Source organism: Nicotiana tabacum, chromosome 7, assembly GCF_000715075.1.
Source record: "Nicotiana tabacum cultivar K326 chromosome 7, ASM71507v2, whole genome shotgun sequence".
NCBI lineage: Eukaryota > Viridiplantae > Streptophyta > Magnoliopsida > Solanales > Solanaceae > Nicotiana > Nicotiana tabacum.
The window spans coordinates 34,080,031-34,104,812 of record NC_134086.1 but is presented as its reverse complement, the minus strand read 5'-3'; positions in this window follow the sequence as shown (position 1 = coordinate 34,104,812).

Sequence of the window (24,782 nt, the reverse complement as noted above, 5' to 3'; positions counted from 1 at the left end):
GCAAGACAGGCAGATACTTTGTTCATATCAATAGTTACCATGATTCCCTAGTACAAGTTTTGTCACGTAGAAAATCAGTCGATTATCAAAAAAACAAAAATGAAAGAAAAAGAGACATCTCAATTTAGCTGAGAAAGCAGAAATAACTTATCATATGTTTGTCAAACAGCATATCACGAAATAGATTTTCAGGAACCTGACAAATTTTTTATTTTATGCAGGTATTTGAATGTGAACGAAACAAAATATGAGAAAAACTAGATATATTGGGGCAAAAGGAACATTCGCCCAGATTGAACCTTGACAGCCACATCTAAGATCTTATAATAGAGTTGCAGTTTATACGTCAAGTTTCACTTTATTACAATTCACAAATTTCGGGGATATGTCTTTCTTTAACTCGTCATGGAAAATCTTGAAAGCAACTATTACATCGAGATGCTTACATGCATGTTCCACGACCACTTATTTTCCATGAGATATTTCAAAATTGTAAGTTATGTTAATATTCTCTGTAATCTTCAAGAAGCAGTGCCCAAGTCTCTTTCCTTGTAGTGCTAGAAGATGGGTTTTCCTTTTCCAGTAATATTTCCCTAGTAAGCAATTTTCCCAACGATGTTTTATACTTCAATGTCACAAGAGAGATATGATTTGTGTGGTGTCCAATTTTTCGTGTGCACAGATTATAGAAGGACCTAGTTCTTCTATGTGTTCCTTATACTATTGTTGAGGAAATAGTAAATGCGGAAAGTAAAGAACACAAGTATTTTTTACGTGGAAAACACCCGGCTCAAAAGGTGAAAAACCACGACCTACTACTCAGTAGAATTTTTTCCAACACTTCACTAAATCACTGAGCCAAAATAACATTTACAAAAATCTGTGTAAACCTAAGGATTACCTTTAATCTCGTTATGGCAACCAACCTCTAACTGTTGCGATAACTTCAAGTTAACTCTAACTTAAATATAATACTCAGAATACCTAGTACAATTGCTTCTAGATAAAGCTGAAAGGTACAATTTGAAATTCCTACTACAATGAAACTAGAATAGAAGACAGACACTTGGAACTGGTTCTTCTATCTAGTTCATGTAGCTTCAGATTTGCACACTTGAATCACACACGAATTGCTTGCAAATTGCCTTGCTATTTTTCTCTCAATTCACGTTTAACTTCAGTGTTTGTGCATCCCTGTAAAATGAGAATATCCTTAAATATATAGAGTTAGTAGAATAGGAAATAACTAGAGTTCCAATACTATACTCTTCCTTGGTGGAAGAGTTCTAGTTATCTTCAACTTCTAACTTATCCCTTATCTTGGATAGAGTTCTCTTCATTTAAAGAGTCTTTCTCCTTATCACTTATGCAACATTTTCGTTTAGGAGATATCAGATATAACAACTTTAGCTTATCTCCTTCACGTGCATTCCTTATGCTTGAATCTGCCCGTGTCTATGTATACTGTGTATGGACCTGGTCTATGATTGAGTTCCTTTGTCAATCATAAAAAAAACTTCACTTGGGCCAACAAATTCCCCCTTTTTGATGATGACAAACTCTGTGCTTTTCATACGCGTAAGCCTGTTTCAACTGAGATCAACATCAACACAATGCTGAACACTTTTCATTTTAAAGTCACAAATCATCAAGGACTAGGTTCATTAGGTTATAAACAACACAATCCAAAGTAAAACGCATGACCTATCTTCCCCTTTTTGGAATCGTCGAAAACTTTCATAATTATGTTAGATAACAAGATTTTAATAGATATTACTCATGGCCATTGGGGCTACTTCAAATGCATTCATGGAGTCAAGCATCATTTATTAATCTAATGATATTATCCATTTAAGAAGCATCAACAAATAGTTAGAGCACAAAATAATTGATTATCATTGATACTAGTCATCCGCAAAGCATAAAGAGAAATAAAGATACTAGATCATAAGCAAAAAGAACAAAAAAATCCCATATAGGTCACTGCTTTGTCTAACTAGGCTAGGAAGGTCTTAAGGCTGGGAAGGACCATGATCTTGATTATTGTCTTGAACCAGTTTCAGCATATCATGAAGAATGCCTTTATTTTTCTCTTTTTCCTTTGCAAGCTCAGCTCTGAGAGCATCTCTCTCAGTTTCTACTTCTGCCTACCTCTTCTTCAGCCTTTCAATTTCAGCATCCTTCACCCCACTCTCTTGCACCAAGGCACGCACCTTGCTATTCACAGGTACCCTTTTGGATGAACCAGGTTCTTTGGGAGTCGTGTGGACTTCATAGTCACAAGCAGTCAAAGTGTTTACCCCAAAGTGATCCTTGCTTGTACCAACTTCCCATTTCTTGAGGGGTACCTTGAAGTTAGCAAGTACAACTGTGAGAATGAAACCATGTGGTATGACATGAGTTTTTATGCCAGTTAGAACCCTATCAAGAAGCTGAATGATAAACTCAGGTCAATTGATTTGCCTCCCGCTGTCCAAACATGCCATATGGACCAGGTTCATGAATGTGGCAATGTGCTTTCTTTCCTGCCTGGGCAGCACAACCTTATTAACAAATTCAAATAACACTTTTGGGGTTGCTTCATCTCATTTTTGTATACAGCCTTGGCTTCTAGCTCTAACTCATTGTCATCAAACTTCCTAGTAATGGCAAGGGAGGTAGGGAGATTCTCTGGACTTGGCCATTTGAGCTTCTTGTAGTCATTGTACCCTTCAGCCGGTACACCTAGAATCTCTCCCAATTCCTTGTCATCGAAGCTCACTGTCACCCCCTTACCAAACTGGTGACTCTGCCATTTTTGATCTTTGAAGGACCATGTCCTTCCAACCCTGCAGTTGTAGTTTTTCCAGCAGCATCATCATGCCTTCTTCCTCCAAGTCCCCGAGGAGTCTTCCTTTTAAGAGTGGTTCCTTTCCCAAACTTAACCATCTTGTCCTTCTCTGCATCAAATTTTTCTTCTTCTTCTTCTTCTTCTTCTTCTTCTTCTTCTTCTTCTTCTTCTTCTTCTTCTTCTTCTTCTTCTTCTTCTTCTTCTTCTTCTTCTTCTTCTTCTTCTTCTTCTTCTTCTTCTTCTTCTTCTTCTTCTTCTTCTTCTTTTCACTCTCAAACACATGAGACCATGTGTAAGTAAAAGTAGATGGCTTCTGCAGACTTAGTCTTTGAAGCAGACTTCTTTTTGGAAGTCTTGATTTTCTTTGCCTTTGGAGTCACAACCTCCATTTCTTCTTCCTTGTCTTTATCACGAAGAACCATGTCCATCTCCTCAATTTCAACAGCCTCAACAGGCTCAACCACTTTCTTCTTTCCCTTTGCAGCAGCTTTCCTCTTACTCTCTTCTAGGGTCTTTTCTAGTTCAACCTCACTCTTCTTCTTCTGACTCCTTGTAGATCTTCCTTTTGTAGGAGGAATCTTTACAGGGATAAGAGGCATCCTTTATCTTCTTGTTTTTCCTAGCAGTATCAGGAATTTTAACTCCTGAACTCTTTCTCCTTTTTTGGTTATAGCTGTCAAACACATGTTTCAGTAGATCTTCGAGGGGTTCCTGTACTGATGGAACAGGTTCTTGAACATTCTTCCCTAATCTAACAAACCCCTCAGTAGCTTCTCCAGACCCACTTCCCCATTTTTTCCCAAACTTTCTTTTTCTCCAGCAGATTCCTCACTCCATACTACCATAGCTCCCGTCTCTTCAGTCAAACTAACAGGAGTTGATCTTCACCCACTCCTTTTTCCATTCCCCTCACAACACCTTGAGCACCTTCACTCTCTTTTTCTTTTCTCTTTCTATTTTTACCACCAATTTTCTCAGACTTAGTGGTCTCAACACCAGCCATAGTTCCTACTGGAACAAACCTATTTTCCGAATTTAAAGCAACCTCAGAGATGATTTCAGAGGTAATTTTTGGACCATATATTACTTGCTCTGTTTCAAAGGAAATATTTTCTTCTCCCTCAGTTGCAGACTTGAAGGAATCTTTAGATTTTTTGGGTTCATCTGGCTGACTTGCCTTCAGTTTTTCATTGATTTTCTTGATTTGTTTTCCTCTAACAACTACCTTTCAAGCAATCATATTAAATCTTCCTTTATTAGAAATAGGTGTGGTTGAGGGTGTGGTTGAAGGAGTGGATGTGTATTCTTTGGGTGGTGATGATGGATTTTTAGAAATGTTAGCCACTAATGGTTAGAGGATGAGAGAAGAAGATTATGTATGTTTGGAAGATGAAAGGACATACAGAGAATTGTTTGGCGGTCGTGAATTAGAAGTGAAGAAACAACTAAAGCCTAATCAATATAAATAGGAAGAGTTTAATTGGGTAACAACAATTTTTTCAGAAGCTTAGAAGTCTAATCAAAGTGGGACAGTTTGAAAAGACGTTGAAGACTCTACCAAGTATCTAGGCACTTATTGCATTTTGGGACTCTATTTGGATGAAACTGGTTCATTTCATCATGGATAAGCTCAAGAAGGTTAGGATTAAATGGGACTCTCTTTTTGATCAATAATCCAAATATATTTATTTCAAAGTATGCAGAGTGGAGAGTACCTACCATACGATCTTGATGAACTAGGTTCTTTACTGAGAAATCTCTTGTATAAGTATGAATTTTCCAAGAACACAAAGATAATATTATTAGAGATTAATGAGACATTTTAGCACAAGACATAAGAGTATACTGATGAGAGTATGAGACTGAGCAAAATCAAATCTAATTATGTACAAAATTCAAAAATTTCCTAACCAATTTTTTTGAGTTAGAACTTGTTCCTCTTAGATGATCTTAATCATCCCTAATTCTAACCTGTTCTTTTCAAAGTGATCTCTACTTAGAGCTTTTGTGAAGGTGTCATCTATTTTCTTAGCAGTAGCACAAAATTCCATAGTGATCAAACCCTTTTCATAGCTGTCCCTCAAAAAGTGATGCCTAACATCTATGTGCTTAGTTCTCTTGTGATGAACCAAGTTCTTGGTCATACTAATTGCAGTAGTGTTACCATAAACAGTGGGGATGCAACCAATATCAATTCCAAAGTCCATTGATTGTTGTTTGATCCACAACAATTGAGCACAATATGAGGCGACATTAACATACTCCACTTCAGCAGTAGATAAGGCCACTGAATTTTGCTTTTTGGTGGCCCAAGGCACAAGACATGAGCTAAGAAAGTGTGCCATACCTGAGGTGCTCTTTCTATCCACAAGAAAACTTGTAAAATCAGCATCACCATATCCCATCAAGTTGAAATTACTACCTTTTGGATACCATATGCAAAGATCAGTGGTGCCTTTTAGGTATCTCAAGATCCTCTTGACAACAGGCAAATGAAACTCCTTTGGATTTGCCTGAAATATAGCACACAGGCTTACACTGAAAACAATGTCATGTCTACAGCAATGAGATATAACAAAGAGCCGATCATTCCCCAATACAACTTCTGATCAACAGATGAACCATGTTCATCTATATCTAATTTTGTGGCTTTTGCTATAGGTGTGTCGATTTCTTTGGAATCTTCCATTTTAAACCTTTTAAACAACTCTTTCACATATTTTTGCTGATGGATCATAGTTCCATTTGATTTTTTTTAATTTGTAAGCCTAAAAAGAAATTAAACTTCCCCATCATGCTCATTTCAAATCCACTCCCCATTAGTTTAGCAAATTCTTTACTTAACTTATCAGTAGTTGCTCCAAATATTATATCATCAACATATATCTAACAACCAAGAGATCTTTACCTTTTTCTTTCAAGAATAAAGTATTATCTATTTTACCTCTCTTGTAGCCATGCTCAAGCAAGAATTTTGATAATCTTTCATACCATGCTCTTGGAGTCTGCTTGAGCCCATACAGTGCCTTGTCAAGTTAGTACACAAGATCAGGGCATTCCTTGCTTTCAAAGCCCGGAGGTAGCTTGACAAATACTTTTTTCTTTAGATATCCATTGAGGAAGGTACTCTTGATATCCATTTGATGGAGAGTGAATTCCATGTAAGTAGCAAATGCTATAAGGAGTCTAATTGCTTCCATTCTTGCAACTGGAGAAAAAGTCTTATCATAGTCTATGCCCGCCTCTTGACTATATCCTTGAACCACCAATCTTGCCTTGTTCCTTGTAACTGTTCCATCTTTGTCAAGTTTATTTCTGAAGACCTATTTTTGCCAATTACTGATCTATCCTTGGGTCTTGGTACCAGATGCCAAACTTGACTTCTCTAAAATTGGTTGAGTTTATCTTGCATTGCATTCACCCAGTCTGCATCCTGATGAGCCTCAACAACATTTTTAGGTTCAATAAGAGATAAAAAAGTATCAAAAGCACAAAGATTCTTCAAACAAGATCCGGTTTCAATTCCAGAGGTTAGATCAGTAATTATGTTCTCAACGGGATGAGAACTTTGATACTTGTAGGGTTTCACAACCAGCTGGTTTCCCTTAGATATTCCTTCAACGTTTTGTTGCTGAGGAACAAGTTCATGGACATGTTCCCTCAAGGTTTGAGGATCAATTCCTCTTTGTTAAGTTCCCTCTGTCAAGTTTCCATGGGTGGAAGGACCTGCTCCATCACTTGTTCCTTCCTCTGGTGCAACTTCAGTCTAGGCTGTGGTTTCATTTGAGTTTCTTACCAGCCCAATTACTTCATCATCATGTTCCTACCTCTAAGAAAGAATGTTAGTTTCATCTAAAACCAAATGCAAACTTTCTTCTACACACATAGTTCTTTTGTTATAAATCTAATAAGCTTTACTATGTGAAGAATATCCCAAGAATACTCCCTCATCACTTCTTGGATCAAACTTGTGAGCACATGATTTTTGCTTCACGGAAACTACTCCAAAAGAAATCGGAAAAGAAATAAAACAAGTTACCTTCGGGTACAATTTTGAGGATTTGTGTGACATTTTGATAATTGTTTTGACCGTAAATGCTTGCCTTGCTGTAGTTTAAAAATACAAAAATACATGTTGCATGCATTTAGGAAAAATGGTACATTTGGGAATTAATTAACCATTATTTGGTTTTTAAAAGCGAAAATCACAAAAATATACATTTTATTCTATTTTGTTGTTATGGTGTTTTTATTAAATGTTTTAATTCGTGCGATAACCGTTGTTAAGTGTTAATTAATATTCGTGTAGTTTAATTTTGGGTTTTAGGAATTTTGTTTAATTGTAAGAAGGAAGATGTCGGATTTGGGCCCAAAAATTCAACTGAAATCAGGCCCAAACCAACACAATGACCCAGTCCAAAACCAGGCCTTCCAGGCACACCCCCAAACGACGCCGCATAGGGCGTTTGATCTGAGCCATTCATCCATACTCATCCAACGGTCCATGCTCACGCCCGTAACCCGACATGCTTACCCGGGTCGACCCAGCCCCTCACTAAAACCAAACGACCCTGTTTCTACACGAAACGACCCCGTCCTGTCCCTCACCAGTTAATCCAAGCCGTTGAGATCATTTGATCTAACGGCTCAAATTAATTACCACGTTCCGTATATAAGCCTCTCATCACACCCCACGCCCCCAAACCAAACCCCCCTTTCACGCACTGTGCACCATCGTCCCAAACACAAACCCAAGCCTCCCGTTCCAAACCCTAGCCGCCCCCATACACTCTCACCATAAACCCGGACACCACGACGCCGGTGACCACCAAAGTAACACCCCTGATGCACCCAACCACCCTGAACTCGAATCTGCAAATCGTTGGGTTCAAATCAACCTACACCGTCTCGAATCTTCTTCTGAAGATTCGAGCCCAACCCCGATCTACACCAACCCACCCCAGTTTCACACTAGTCACTACCCTGGCCTCACTCGTGACCAAACCAAGCTTGGTTTGGTCTGAATCTACCCACAAATCCTCAAGCCCCAAAAATCGGACTGTTCAAACCCTTGAACACAAGAACTTCGGGAAGCCGGCCAGTTTTAACGGAGGGTTGGGGTCTAATAGACCTTAATCGAAGTGTTCTCGGCTGAGAACACCTCGATTAAAGTCTGTTCGACCTCAAATGGTCAAGTCCAGTCAAAGCTAGGGTCGATTGTTGTTGAGCTTCCAGAGTGAGTTCCCTTTTTCTTTTCTGTTTCTTGTTTGAATGTTGTTTGAGTTTGTGAACATGTTTATGTTAGTTTGGGGATTTTACTGATATTTTTCTTTCAATATTTCCATCTTCGTAAGACATTTTTATTTGGTCAATTACTCTTCTGTTTATGGTTGAATACGTATGATGATATACATATTTCAATTTGATTAATATCGTCGAATAGATAATTCATATAGATTCCCTGTGTCGTGCAAAGTTATTGAAGGCAGTTGATGCCCTGTTCGTGTTGTTCATTTAATCGACTGATTGTTCTATGTTATGATTAGTATAGTCGATTAGATAAATGTCGTCGATTAGTTTCATAGGACTGAATGAGCAAATATTCTGATTCGTATGGCTTCATATGACTAATCGAATCATTGTCGTTTAGCTGATTTTTTGACATTATCTATGAATGGTTTGTAGCTGCAATGTAATAGCTAGAACTCAGTTTAGGGCAGCTTGAATTTGAACTTTCAGAAGTTCAAAATTTCCTCCTATTGAAGCAGGGTAAGACAGTAATAACCAGGGGCTAATAGGGGTAGTTTGGGGGTGTGAAAAGATCAGAAATGGTTAGTTTAAGTGGGCTGACAGTAGGGTACTGAAATATGATTAAACTAATACAATAGTGGGGAACAAAACTTGATAGCATGGGGGTAATTGAATATTGTCAGCTTCCCATACCATTGGGGCATAAAACACATGTTAATGGGAAATAAAGGGGTATGGGCAGAGTTGAGGGCTGGGGGAAACGAGGTAGCCTGGGGCCTGCCTATATTTTGCCTATAAATAGGCTCTTTTAGGGTAGAGAAAAGGGTTAGACATCAGAGTTCAGGGGGGAGAAAATCACAAATTAAGGCTGGGCAGTTGAGTTTGAGGGCTAGAGAGTTAAGTTTAGAGGTTGGACATCAGAAATTAAGAGAAAGAGAGTGCCTAAGCTTGAAACTCCACATCAAGGAGTGTGAGACTATTTTCTTTCTGAGGTGTTTGACAAAAGTCAGAATTACTGCTTCCATGCGCCAGTCTGCTGTGTTGGGACAATGTTGGATTTCAGTTTAGCTTTCCTGGTTTCTTCACTTGTTAAATACTGTTTTAGTTGAGTGTCTTGGTTTTCTGTTTGGACTGAAAGTTCACTGGTCCTCTGCTTGGTTTAAACCTGTCCCTGGTTCCTCCTACTAGTTGTTATTGGGTCTTCCTACTGGGTTTGTTTGGTTTTCTGAAATTTTTGCTGGGCTTTCTCTTAAGTTGCTGCTGAGTTTTGGTCTGTTATTGGGATGTCTCTGTTGCTGTTACTGGTTTGGGGCTGTCGACTGCCTGTGTTGCTGTGTTGTTGCATACTGCTCTGCTGATCATTCCTCTTCTTCTTTTGCTTTCCTATACCAGGTACACAACGGATACATTGGTCATTGTAGGCTGAAATTTGAAGCATGAATACAAAGAGTTGAAGTTATTTTTAATTCATTTTAGAAATATACTGAACATTAGTTGTATGTATGATAGTGTATTTTCTCTACTAGAACCATGAAATCAGTTGTGGTGTAACTGCACTTTTATACATATCATTTAGTTGGAAAACTCTATGTTTTTGCTTATAATAAAAAAGGATTAATGTTACAGTAGTCATGTTCTGTTAAGTTCATCATTGTTGTCAAGAAGCATGTTAGGTATCCAATAGTTACTTCCTTAAACAAATGGCAGTTTTTTTAGTTGGTAAGAATATGGTTTGATTAAGGTAAGTTGTACATTGCATGTTAGCCTTCCCCCTTATGAATGTTAAGCACATACCAAATAAGTTGAATAGGCCCAATTGGAATAAGGGTGGCCCAGGCCAAGTATCACGTTATGCACATTGGGCCTGGGCCCGTAATATCTAAATGACTGCCCTATACGCGTTCATGTTCGGATTTTGCAAATCATATTCGGAACCCGACTAATAACTAACTTGTAAGCATGTAAATAAAGTTGGACCGTTCTTCTTCTTTCATTATTAGAGACAAACTCAATAGAAAATATAGCCACTATAGGACGACCTTTTAAATAAAACGAGATGAGCCTCGCCAAATAAAAATGCAAGTTGCGGGGCCCTCAATAATTGGTCATAATAAATACTTAGAATTTGGGATGGACTGTTTAGTGAATTTCACTGCCTTCCCCAAAGATAATAACGCGTTAGACTCTTTAGGCGCGATTAAATTAATCTTACCTTCTTAAACTCGGGTGCGCATTTCATGCGACCCAAATCCAAATCCCAAAACATTGAATAAAAATGTGTTCCGGATTGCGGGTGCATTTCATGTGACACAATCCAAAGACATGTTTTTAAACGATGTTCACATTATTTTAAAATATAATAATAAAAGCGGTAAAAAGTTAAAACTTGCACATGAGCGCATAATTGTATAAAATCAGATAAACAAGCCGAATATGACAGTTGAGCGACCGTGCTAGAACCACGGAACTCGGGAATGCCTAACACCTTCTCTCGGGTTAATAGAATTCCTTATCCGGATTTCTGGTTCGCGGACTGTAATACAAAGTCATTCTTTTCCTCGATTCGGGATTAAATTGGTGACTTGGGACACCCTAAATCTCCCAAGTGGCGACTCTGAAGTAAATAAACAAATCCCGTAACGATTGTCCTTTAATTGGAAAAACTCCTACGCCCCTCACGGGGGCGGAAAAAGGAGGTGAGACAGCTCTGGCGACTCTGCTGGGGATTCTTTTTGGCTGACCCAGAACCACTGGTTCAGGGTTAGAAATTCGAGCTTATATAAATTGTTATATTTGGTTTTATCTGATTTTGTTACATGTTTTGGCTCATTGTGCTAATTGGTTGCCTTTTACCGCTTTGATATTACTTGAACTGTATATAAACTGTGCCGAAACCCATCTCATCTCTGAGTCTTCTGAATCATGAAGAAGGGTGTACTTCGTATGACTTCTTTTCTGTATAGTGTCTAATCCCAATTTAGAACGAGGTTCGGACAAGTTGCTAAGCCGGTGAAGCTTCTGTATTCCCGGTACGCTGCCCCCCCTCGGCTCGAGCTGTCCACTCGGGTAAGCCAGGTCTAGAACAAACACCCAGGTTCTGAACCTAGAATAACTCAACTTCATGCCGGATCCCTAGTAGGAACACTTATCTGCATCATGTGCATTTTTGACTTAGGGGACTCAACACAGGGGTTGGGTCCGTTTAGGAATAGCAACCTGAAACAGAAAAGACCATCCTGATGCATCCTACTCACCGCTTGTGCATTTATTTGCTCTGGACTTGCATGATGACCGGTTTTGAATATTGGAAGAAACTAAAAGAAAAAAAAATATTTTGAGAAAAGAAAATAGCGGCGTATAGGGTTAATCTTCTGTTTTGAAAAAATAACAATGTCTAAATAGTGTCGAAACTCTGACGAAATTTTGAGAAAAATATTTTATTTTTAATATAGTTGTTTTATTCAGAAAAAAAGAGTCTATCATTTTAGTTTGTCTGGTCTGCAAAAATGGAAAATGGAAAATGAAAAATAGTTTGTTCTGTTATGGGAAAAGAGTCTTGATTTTTGTTTCAAAATAGTTTATTTGCCAACGGGAGCGAAAATGGGTTGTTTTTAAGGGGTAGTTTTTTTATTTATTTTCATTTATTTTGCTTGAAATGTTTCAAAATAGTTTGTTTAATTGGGTGAACTACGCCGGTTTGATTCTCACCGGATGTGAGATACGTAGGCAGCCCTAATCGGATCCAACCTACCCTTTTGCCAAAAATAACCAAAATATGTCAAATGTTAATTTCATCAGAAAATAAATCAAGTCAGGTTGTTTTGCCATAAATAGTCGAGTATTCCTGAAAGGGACGCCGGAAGGCTGAATTTGCACAAACGGCCATTTTTGTGATTTTTGACCGGTATACCCACACAGCCTTAAGGTCTTCATCCCGAAGTGCTGAAAGGCCGTATCTGAAAACCGAGTCCTTCATCTTCAAATTTAAAAGAAAAAAATAGAATATAGATAGTTCTGTTTTGAGTCTAATAAAAGTTTTCCTTCTTTAATCACCTTAATAAATGTGCAGGATGAGCACAAATCGGAATGAACCGTTCTCAGTCTTTAGCGAGGTCCCTCTACAACTTCACATGTGGTGGAATGATCTGGAAGCCGATAGTAAAGAGATAGTGGGAAGAGTTTTGGGAGGTTTTGTCAATCTACTGAATATCAAGCCAAGGACGGATATCCTCGAGGCTCTAATATCGTTCTGGGATCCAACCCGCAATGTATTCCGTTTCGTTGACTTTGAAATTTCACCTACACTAGAGGAAATCGCCGGATATGCGGGATTGAATAGGAAGTTAAGAGGACAATATTTACTTTCACCCAGACCAGTATCTCCGCACGGGTTTTTGGATTTGCTAAGCATTAGTCGGAAGGTGCAAAATGATGATTTGTCGAGAGGATGTTGTGCTCTCCAATTCTTATATCAACGGTATGGTACTCCTCAGGGTTTTGAAGAGCGAACCTCGGACTAATTCATGCTGGGAACAGAAACAAGTGGGAGGCGAGACGTACTTTGGCTTTCATAACAGCATTCCTGGGAATCGTGGTCTGTCCCCGCAATGATAAAAAATAGATATAGGCCTTGTAGGGATGGCTGATGTTGCAATCAACAAAACTAACAGTATTGTGGTTCCTTTGGTTTTGTCCGAAATCTACCGAGCTTTAACTATATGCCGAGAAGGAGGCAATTTCTTCCAGGGATGCAATCTGTTACTCCAGCTGTGGATGCAAGAACACCTCTATCACCGAGCGGGATACATGAACCACGAGTTAACCGAAAAAAACTGTATCAGCGGTTTTGAGAAACGAATGACGGGCGTTGTATTCCCCGAAGGTGTCGAAGCATGGCTTACACAATTGAGGTCAACAACAGCCGACCAAATTGAATGGGCATTTGGGTGGTTGTCTGATACTGAGGTAATGTACATGGCGGCCGAAGAATGTCATATTCTTTTGATAGGACTTCGCAGCATCCAACCATATGCCCCTCATCGGGTATTGCGTCAGCTAGGAAGATTTCAAGTAATTCCCACTGATGAGGATCTAAGCAAGCACGCCATTGAGCTGAGCCCAGGAGTCGTATTCCCCGAAGGAAAAATTAGAAAGCTGTGGCACGAATGTAGATTCTTGGAGCCCAAGACTATGGTTTGAGAACTGGCTAAGGGTGAGGTAGACCCAAAGTACGATGTTTGGTTCGGGAGAAGGTTCCAGATTCGTCAGAGACCTGCTAAAAGAGCTCACGTCCAATAATTTACGGATGATTCACAGGAACAGTAGGGCTGGTTAAAGAGAGAGGAAGGCTACCGGGCTGAAATCGGGAAACTGAAGCGACAAGTTGAAAGGCTTATATTTGAGAACAACGTGCAAGTCGCCTCGGAACAGGGTGAAAAGAACAAATTAGCCAAAGAAAACCAGGCACTGAAAGCCCGAATTCGCCAAGTCAGTAAGAGTAACAGCGACCGACAGAGATGTCGCTCCGATGAAAGGTTGATAGCAGAGTTGGGAAATCAAGTCAGCAAAAGCCGAGAAGACTCGGAGAGATCCGAGGCTTGCATGGCAAGAATGCGGGTCAGATGGGCAAAAAGAACAATGGCACGGAGAAAGCATCTACAACAAGTCATAAGGGATTCTGAAATAAGCATCGGACTGTTGAGAGAAACAAACTCCACTCTTTAGGAGCGGGTCCTTAAACAAGCCCGGGATGCCCGGACAGACAGAAGGTGCTGTTATGATTTAATGGCCAGAATGGAAGAACGAATGGAGAGGTTTCAGGATCGACTCGCCGTCAATGTTCGAATACTGGGACTAAAGAACCGGCGAATAGAGCAACTGTTCGTTGAAAGGGACAACATCCGAGGAAGGATTGATGAGATTGGGCACTAAATCTACATGAGATGCCTAGCATGTGAGCAAATACCTCATGATACCCTTCTTGCCTCCATCATGGGCTACGTCCACCAGATCATGAATGAGTTGAAGAGCTTGCAGAGAGGTCTTACACCAAAGTCCGCGGAAAGGCCGAACGATGCCTCGCGAGCACCTAAGTTGGAATCTTTAATGTATCCCTAGTTCGAGTCCTGTTTGTTGGCTTTATGGGTCCATTGTCTTCCCATATGTTATTTTTTTCTTTTCATCGAGTCAGGTTAAGAATTTTGGAATCTGTACTATTGCTGTTCTTTGTTTGAAATAAGTAGTTTGTAATAACAAATTTTGGTGATGAATGAAAGATTCCAAAAGAATTTCGTGTCTTTACTTTGTGGCAGAACTACGCCCGGTCTGATTCATGCAGGGACGTGATACGTAGGCAATCCACATAAGATTCGACCGCCACTAAAAGAAAAAGGAAAAAAAAAGGAAGAAAGAAAGAAAAGGAAAAAAGAGAGAAGGAAGAAAGAAAAGAATAATAGAGAGAAAAATAGGGGTTCCTAAAACACTTTAAAGGCACAAATAAAGCAAGCCGGGATGACGCATGCGGTTGAAGCAAAAACATGTTAGAAATGGTTAACTGCTTAGGAGCATTGCATCCCCAATGTGCTATTACCAAATCTGTTAAACTTTAATGCTAACAAGTTTGTTGTTTTCCACAAATATCAGACAATTAGTCGTTAAAGCGTTTTGGAAACACACCCTTATCAGACCAGATCCAAGGGACCTGTACCAATAATCATGACTACTTCAGAAAATAGTACCGAGGAAGAAAGGCCAGTAAGCCAGTTGTTGAAAGAAGCGATGGAGAAGATAGAGAGGATGGGATTGGAGATGAATGCGATGCAGTTAGCCTTGGCTAAAGTACAAAAGAGACCTGAACCACCCATTGCTCTTACACCAGGGCATATGCCGGAATGCCCTCACTCTGGCCCTTCAACAAGCCTCCCGAATCACCGCTATTATCAGGAGAGAAGACCCTATGATTCCCAAGCTCCACCACCCCATCAACCTTTCCCACCACCAAATGTTCCCACCTTTATGGGACCCACACCAGCCACACTACAAAGATCAACTAGTGAGCTGTTGTTTCAGGCTCACGATGCGCAATACTATCCCCCTGAACCCACATTCAATGCACCAGAACCCCATACCTATAATACACACTTGGAGGTACCGGCGGAGATTGAAAAGCCGGTTAAGGTCCCAGAGCAAGATGAGGTAATGAGGAAGTTCAAAAGCCTGGAGCAATCCTTCAGGAGCATGCATGGATTGGGTAACTAGGTTAGCGTGGCCTACAAGGATCTATGCCCTTTTCTGGACGTCCAACTCCCAACAGGATTCAAGATGCCTAAGTTTGACTTATATGAAGGGCACTGTGATCCTATGGCACATTTCCGGGGCTTTTGTAGCAAAATGAGAGGAGCAGGCGGAAAAGATGAGCTACTGATAGCTTATTTTGGTCAAAGCTTGAGTGGATCGGCATTGGAATGGTACACCAGGCAAGATCCCAGCAGATGGTGCACTTGGGATGATCTAGCGCAGGCTTTCGCGGGTCACTTTCAATACAATCTCGAGATAGTCCCTGACCGTCTCACGTTACTGAGGACCGGAAAGAAGCCTGGGGAAAGCTTTCGCGAGTTTGGTTTCCGCTGGAGAGAACATGCAACCAGGGTTGATCCTCCAATGAGAGAGGAAGAAATGGTGGACTACTTCCTGCAAACGCTGGATTCAACTTACTTTGGTCACTTGGTGACGACGGTTGGAAAATCCTTCAATGAAGTAGTAAAGATAGGGGTCATGATAGAGGAGGGACTGAGGTCCGATAAAATCCTGAATTACTCAGCGCTCATGGCAACGACCCAGGCTATTCAGAGTGGCACGGGAGGTGCGCTGGGAAGGAAGAAGAAAGAAGAAGTCGCCACGGTTGAGACAGGCGGTTGGTCCAGGTCCGACAAACCATACTACAACCAACCCAGACCCCACAAGCCAAATTATCCATAGAGCTCGCCACAACACTACTATCCACCTCAAGAACCACACTTCTCCGTGCACCAAGCCCAAACATACACTCAGCCTCCGGTTCGCCCATAATGGCGCGCACTGGCTCCCCAAAACACATATGCACCTCCACAGAACACATACCCTCCACCACAAAACGCCTATCCTCCACTAAGGGCATACACGAACCCCCCAGGGGCGGGCTTTCGAGGAAATCAGGCGGCTAGAAATGACAGGCTACAGAGATGGAGAGCTTTTACTGAGTTGGGAGAGACCTACACTGCCTTGTTCCACAAATTGAGACAGCTAGGTTTGGTGAGTCCTATCGAGCCTAGAGGGCCAAACCCCCCACCCCAAAACTTGGACCGATCAATAAGCTGTGAGTACTGCTCGGGAATGCTTGGGCATGATACCGAAAAGTGTTGGAGGTTGAGGCATGCAATATAAGATCTTATTGATGCCAACAAGATCTAGGTCCAGACGCCAGAGGCACCCAACATCAACCAGAACCCATTGCCAGTACACCACGAAGCTCACATGATCGAGTTGGTATACAAGGGAGGAGAGCCGAGGAAACCCTCATAGACAGTGATGATGATCCAGGCCGCACCGAAAGAAGAATCAACTGGTGGGGAAGCAGGGGTGCAGTTAAAGAGGGAAGATGTCAAGCCAGTGGTGATACTAGGGAAGAATCCGTCCACCGCAACAAAGAAACCAGAGCCAGCCAAATTGGTGGTATCAGGAACATCATCCACACCCATAGTCGTTGTGAAAGGAGTCTGTAGGGAACTGGTCACCATAAAGCCGGTAGTCCAATTGCCAGTGATTGATAGCAAGGCCGTGCCTTGGAAGTATGAAAAGGCGGTGGTAATGTACAAGGGAAAGAAAGTGGAGGAGGATAGTTGTGAGGCGCAGGGACTGACTCGATCGGGACGGTGTTTTGCTCCAGTGGAGTTGAGAAGATCCAACCCAGCTGTAACAAAGAAACCCGTGTAAGAAGAAGAAGCGGAGGAATTCTTCAAAAAGATGAAAGTGCAAGATTATTCTATTGTCGAACAGTTGAAGAAAACACCGGCCCAGATCTCGTTGTTATCACTATTGATCCATTCGGATGAGCATCGCCGGGCCCTGATGAAGATACTAAATGAAGCTCATGTGCCCAATGAAATTTCAGTAAACCACCTTGAAACAATTGCCAACAAATTTTTTGAGGTAAACAGGGTAACGTTCTTTGATGACGATCTGCCAGTGGAAGGCACGAAACATAATAAAGCTCTTTACTTGACTGTCAAATGTGAAGATTCGGCAGTTACTCGGGAGTTGGTGGATAACGGCTCAAGTGCCAATATTTGTCCATTATCCACCCTGAGCCAGTTGAAGATTGACCATGGTAGAATCCACAAGAACAACATTTGCGTCTGAGGATTTAACGGAAGTGGAACGGCCACCGTGGGGGATATTATACTTGAGTTGACCATCGGCCCGGTTAAGTTTACTATGGAGTTCCAGGTATTGGATGCCGCGATATCTTATAACCTTTTGTTGGGACGACCGTGGATCCACGCGGCCAAAGCGGTGCCATCCACCTTGCATCAAATAGTCCAGTTCGAATGGGACCGACAAGATGTCGTGCTGCATGGGGAAGACACGGCGTGCTCCATGGGAGGCGCCATTGTGCCCTTCATAGAAACCAATGATGACAAAGGTCCCTGGGTTTACCAAATTTTTGATGCAGTGTCAGCAAACAAGATTCCCGAGGGTGAAAGCATTCCACACTCCAGGGTAGCTTCCGCAACTGTCATGATGGTTTCAGAGATGCTGGGTAATGGGTTTGTGCCAAGAAAAGGCTTGGGGGCTGAGCTTCAGGGGATTGTTCAACCTGTCTCCTTGCCCAAGAATCTAGAGACCTTTGGATTAGGGTTCAAACCTACTGCGGCAGACGTAAAGCGAGCGTGGAAAATGAAGAAGAGGGTTTGAGTTCTTCCCAAACCAATTCCGCGTCTCTCCAGATCCTTTATCAGAGCAAGTGCCAAGGGGCCGCCGGTCCCGAAAATTCTCGGACCATTGATTGGGATGGACGGGGATTTGAATCAGAGCTTCGAAAGGCTGTTCGCTAATGTCCATGTAATAGAAGTTGGAGAGGGTTCCAGCAGAGCAGGCATACAGTTTGAGGGGCCTAAGGCCAATACTAACAATTGGACGGTTACTTCTCTTCCTACCCGGGGGGAGTCCTGGTAGTAGGCTTTGATTTTCCCTCTTGTTTTTCGGATTATTCCAGGGTGTAATCCAAATCTCCTTTTTTTTGTAAAGTGTGAACCCTGTTATCCTGCGTTTTTAATAAAATTCTCTTTTCTTGTCTCATTTTAATTTTGTTTTGTTCTTTTCTCTTTCTGAACAGTTCTCTTTTTACTGGTTCTAATGACATGGCATGCACAACGGATCTTTGACCTAGTCTAATAAATCAATCTGACTCTGACTTAATTATACAAGAAATCGGTTATGACGATGAGTCTGAATATGACGAGGATGAAGCCTTCGAAGAAATAAACCGAGAACTGTGCCAATTTGAAGAGAAACCCAAGCCTAATCTAAATGACACCGAGGCTGTGAATCTAGGGGATGCAGATAATGTCAGAGAAACCAAAATCAGCATCCACATTGAGCCAAACGTCAGGGAGGAATTAATCAAAACCCTCATTGAGTTCAAAGATGTTTTTTCATGGTCATATGATGATATGCCAGGATTAAGCACCAATCTAGTGGTTCAAAAATTGCCCACTGACCCGGCATACCCTCCGGTCAAGCAAAAACTGAGGAAGTTTAAGACGGATATGAGTGTGAAGATCAAAGAAGAAGTGACCAAGCAGCTGCAGGAAAAAGTTATTTGGGTCACTCGATATCCCGATTGGTTGGCCAATGTGGTACCAGTGCCGAAGAAGGATGGGAAAATCAGGGTATGTGTCGACTACCGCAATTTCAACAAGGCAAGTCCTAAGGATAATTTTCCATTGCCCAACATCCATATCTTGATCGATAATTGCGCTGGGCGCGAGATCAGATCCTTTGTGGATTGCTACGCAGGATATCATCAGATCTTAATGGACGAAGAAGATGCGAAAAAGACGGCCTTCATCACACCATGGGGAACTTACTGCTACCGGGTAATGCCTTTCGGATTGAAGAATGCTGGGGCAACGTACATGCGAGCAATGACTACTGTGTTTCACGACATGATACACAAAGAAATTGAAGTGTACGTAGATGATGTGATCATAAAGTCTTGGCGTCAGGAAGACCATGTAGCAGACTTAAGGAAGTTCTTTCAAAGACTACGAAGGTATGATATTAAGCTCAACCCGGCCAAATGCGCCTTCGGGGTTCCATCAGGAAAGCTATTAGGATTCATCGTCAGTCGACGGGGTATTGAGTTGGACCCATCCAAGATCAAATCCATCCAAGATTTGCCACCGCCAAAGAACAAAACGGAGGTAATGAGTCTATTGGGAAGACTAAATTATATCAGCAGGTTCATCGCTCAACTCACGGCAACTTGTGAACCCATATTTCAGCTGCTGAAGAAAGATGCTGCGATAGACTGGACAGCGGAGTGTCAAGAGGATTTCGACCAGATCAAAGGGTATCTATCCAATCCGCCTGTGTTGGTCCCACCTGAGCCGGGGAGACCATTAATTCTTTATCTGACGGTCCTGGAGAATTCGTTTGGCTGCGTATTGGGACAACACAACATTACAGGAAGGAAGGAGCAGGCCATTTATTATCTTAGCAAGAAGTTTACAGTATATGAGGTCAAGTACACTCAACTCGAGAGGACATGTTTCGACCTAACTTGGGTGGCTCAGAAGTTGAAGCACTATTTGTCCTCGTATACTACTTATCTCATATCCTGTTTGGATCTATTAAAGTACATTTTCCAGAAACCTATGCCTACAGGGAGGTTAGCAAAATGGCAAATTTTGCTCACAGAGTTTGATATCGTCTATATGACGAGGACGGCCATGAAAGCCCAAGCGCTGGCCGACCACTTGGCTAAGAATCCCGTTGATGAAGAATACGAGCCTTTGAGGACATATTTTCCAGACGAGGAAGTAATGCATACAGGTGAGCTGGAATTACCCGAGGAACCAAGCTGGAAGCTTTTCTTTGATGGAGCCGCAAACGCGAAAGGGGTTGGAATAGGAGCGGTACTCATTTCGGAAACAGGACGTCACTATCCTGTTACAGCTCAGCTACGTTTCTATTGTACCAAAAACATGGCCGAGTATGAAGCATGCATTTTGGGTCTGCGACTAGCTGCAGACATGGATGTCCAGGACGTTTTGGTCTTGGGAGACTCGGACCTCCTGGTACATCAGATTCAGGGTGAGTGGGAAACACGGGATTTGAAACTCATACCATATCGACAATGTTTGCACGATCTGAGCAAGCGATTTTGATTAGTGGAATTCAGACATATCCCAAGAATTCATAATGAGGTTTCCGATGCATTGGCCACCTTAGCATTAATGTTACACCACCCCGACAAAATGTATGTTGACCCCTTGCACATTCAGGTTCGTGATCAGCACACTTATTGCAGCATGGTACAAGAGGAAGTGGATGGCGAGCCATGGTTTTATGACATAAAAGAGTACCTCAAGATGGGGATATATCAGAAGCAGGCCACCGGAGACCAAAAAAGAGCCATTCGGCGTTTGGCAAATGGTTTCTTCCTCATTGGAGGAGTGTTGTACAGAAGAACCCCAGACTTGGGATTGCTAAGATGTATAGACGCCGTTCAAGCCACGACGGTTATGGCGGAGGTGCATGCTGGAGTTTGTAGGCCACATATGAGCGGATATGTATTGGCAAAGAAGATTCTTCGAGCAGGGTACGCTCACTATGGAGCATGATTGTATCAATTTCGTGAGGAAATGCCATCAATGTCAGATACACGGAGATCTGATTCATTCTCCGCCGATAGAATTGCATACAATGTCAGCGCCATGGCCATTTGTCGCATGGGTCATGGATGTCATTGGGCCTATTGAGTCGGCGGCGACCAATGACCACAGGTTCATTCTGGTGACCATCGACTACTTCACCAAGTGGGTTGAAGCTAAAACTTTCAAGTCGGTAACCAAGAAGGCAGTGGTGGATTTTGTTCACTCCCATATCATCTGCAGATTTGGGGTCCCAAAAGTGATCATCACGGATAATGGTGCAAATCTTAACAGCAATTTGATGAGAGAGGTATGCCAACGATTTAAGATTACACACCGCAATTCCACCCCATATCGTCCCAAGGCGAATGAAGCAGTTGAAGCAGCCAATAAGAACATCAAGAAGATACTGAGGAAGATGGTAGAAGGATCTAGACAATGGCATGAGAAATTACCCTTTGCCTTGTTGGGTTATCACACTACAGTCCGGACTTCCATAGGTGCAACTCCTTATTTGTTGGTATACAGAACTGAAGCAGTAATACCAACAGACGTCGAAATTCCATCCCTCCGAATTGTCGTTAAAACCAGGATTGACGACGATAAATGGGTCAAAGCTCGACTGGATCAGTTGAACTTAATAGATGAAAAAAGATTGGCAGCAGTGTGTCATGGCCAATTGTATCAGAAAAGGATGGCAAGGGCATACAATAAAAAGGTGCGCCCCAGAAAATTTGAAGTAGGGCAACAAGTATTGAAACGGATCCTCCCGCATCAGATCGAAGCTAAAGGCAAGTTCGCCCCAAATTGGCAAGGGCCTTATGTCGTGACCAGAGTGTTTTCCAACGACGCTTTATGTCTAACAGATATCGAAGGAAGATGCGTCGACATGACTATCAATTCTGATGCAGTCAAAAGATATTATACGTAATTTCTTTGATTATGATCGTTATTGGTTCATTTGTTTGTACTTGGTACTTATTGGATAATGAAATGACGGAGGCAATTCTTTCTTCTATCCAAACACTTTTAACCTTCGCTTTCCCTTTCGAGCCTTATTTATTCTTTCATACCCCTCTTTTGGAATCACTAATGGAAAAAATATATGAAAAAAGAGAAAAGAAAAGAAAAATGAAAAAGATCATAAGGAAAACAAAGGAACCGTGGGAACTACGTTTGACCTGATTCCTCAAAGAGGATACGTAGGCGCCTCACGGCTCGGTCATAGTGCACCATAGTGTGCATAGTGTGCATAACTCCACATAGTGTAAATATAAGAATCCCCAAGCAAGAAAATTAGGGCAGGAGTTATGTTTTGAAGTTTCAAAAAGGGTTTGATTCCAAGAGTTGTAGTGCTTCACCCGTCGAAGTTATTTTGAATTCTGATAGCCTTTCTTTAAACCCACACAAAACCAACATCGATCTCCAAAAAAGACCTCCCGATCAATATCCGAGGGGTGCCAAGTCAGGCAAATGAAAGCCGAGAATAATACGCTGATCCCCAGTAAAGAAAAAGGTCATAAACTGGAAATGAATTGATAGCCGAAAGAGAGAGTCATAGCGGCAGCACTCCAATCCCCCGCTAAAAAATAAAATGAGAGAGTCTTGTCGGTGAAAACCTTCACAGGCACCATAAGGCGACGAAAGATGAGAGAAATAAAACGAGAGAGTCTTATCGGTGAAAACCTTCACAAGAACCATAAGGCGACGGGAGTTGAGAGAAAGAAGAGAGTCTTATTAGTGAAAACCCCTCGAAGGGCACTATAAGGCGACATGATAGAGCGGCAAAAAGGATCCGCATTTGCGAAGAGGTGGGCACCTGTTTATCCCCATAAAGTGAGGCCATCAGGAATATTGATTGATACAAATTGACTGGGTCGATTAATCCGTAATGCACGACATGATCGTTGGGACCAATCATACCGTCCATATAAGTTGTTTCCTTTCCTTTTCTTCCCAGCATTTGTTCAGAAAGATTTTTCTCTTTTTCTATCTTTTTCATTTCTTTGTCTAAAGAACTTTTTCCAGAAATTTGTTCTGAGAAGGACTTTTCAGAATTTATTACTAGGGGCCAAAATGGTACAAAGCAAAATGCGAAGGGGACAGGCCAAAGCCAAGGCAATAAGACAAAAGGCGTTTGTTGCAAAACCAAATGACAAACTGGCCTAGAAAGTTAAGGGGAACATGAAGAAAAGCGGAAAACGACGGTTGAAGGACTTGTGGACCAAGTTCCAAGAAGATCCCCAGCAAGAACTTCGATAGATCACGGACCAAGGTCCAAGGTGGTCAGACACCACCGAAAGGGGGAAGGAGGAAGAGAGAATTAATCCGCAGCAAGATAACCCTAACAGTCCTATCCTCAATAACGTTATCCCCAGGTGATAACATGTTATGCCCTGAAGGGCTGGGAGAAAATAAACTTTTAAGGGAGTAGTTTTGAAGCTGAAGAGGACTCCCACAACATGTTTTGAAACAAAAGAGAAGGGAAGGGATAAATGGAAAACCATCCCCAGCAGAAATACCATCCCCAGGAGACATATCATCCCTAGCAAGCAACTTTATCCCCAACCAGTTTTGGGAGCACAGAGCAAGGGAAAGGGAAAGGAAAATCATCCCCCAGCAGGAGTGACACGATCACTCACCATGTTAAAACTAACAAAACTCTCTTTTATTTCTACAGGAAAATAAAGGTTGATGATGGCAGAAAGATGCGCCACAAGGAAGGTCACCAAAACCGGGGCAGAAAATTTTCTGCCGTTGTCAAAAATTTTCTCGGAGGAACGAGGAAACAAATTCAAATATTTTTATGGCTTCGTTGAACAGGCGCCCACCTGTATAACGAGAGGAATACTTTTCAATCTTTACATTTCATGTCCTAGGTCGCCCACCAGTATAATGAGGGCATACATTTCTGTTTTTTCATTTCATGTCCTAGGTCGCCCACCAGTATAATAAGGGCATAAATTCCTGTTTTTCATTTTATGTCCTAGGTCGCCCACCAGTATAATGAGGGCATACATTTCTGTTTTTCATTTTATGTCCTAGGTCGCCCACCAGTATAATGAGGGCATACATTTCTGTTTTTTATTTTATGTCCTAGGTCGCCCACCAGTATAATGAGGGCATACATTTCTGTTTTTCATTTCATGTCCTAGGCGCCCACCAGTATAATGCGGGCATACATTTCTATTTTTCATTTCATGTCCTAGGCGCCCACCAGTATAATGAGTGAATACATTTTTGTTTTTCATTTTATGTCCTAGGTCGCCCACCAATATAATGAGGGCATACATTCCTGTTTTTCATTTTATGTCCTAGGTCGTCCACCAGTATAATGAGGGCATACATTTCTGTTTTTTATTTTATGTCCTAGGTCGCCCACCAGTATAATGAGGGCATACATTTTTGTTTTTCATTTCATGTCTTAGGCGCCCACCAGTATAATGAGGGAATACATTTCTGTTTTTCATTTTATGACCTAGGTCGCCCACCAGTATAATGAGGGCATACATTCCTGTTTTTCATTTTATGTCCTAGGTTGCCTTCCAGTATAATGAGGGCATACATTTCTGTTTTTTATTTTATGTCCTAGGTCGCCCACCAGTATAATGAGGGCATAAATTTCTGTTTTTCATTTCATGTCCTAGGTCGCCCACCAGTATAATGCGAGCACACATTTCTATTTTTCATTTTATGTCCTAGGTCGCCCACCAGTATAATGAGGGCATACATTTCTGTTTTTTATTTTATGTCCTAGGTCGCCCACCAGTATAATGCGGGCATACATT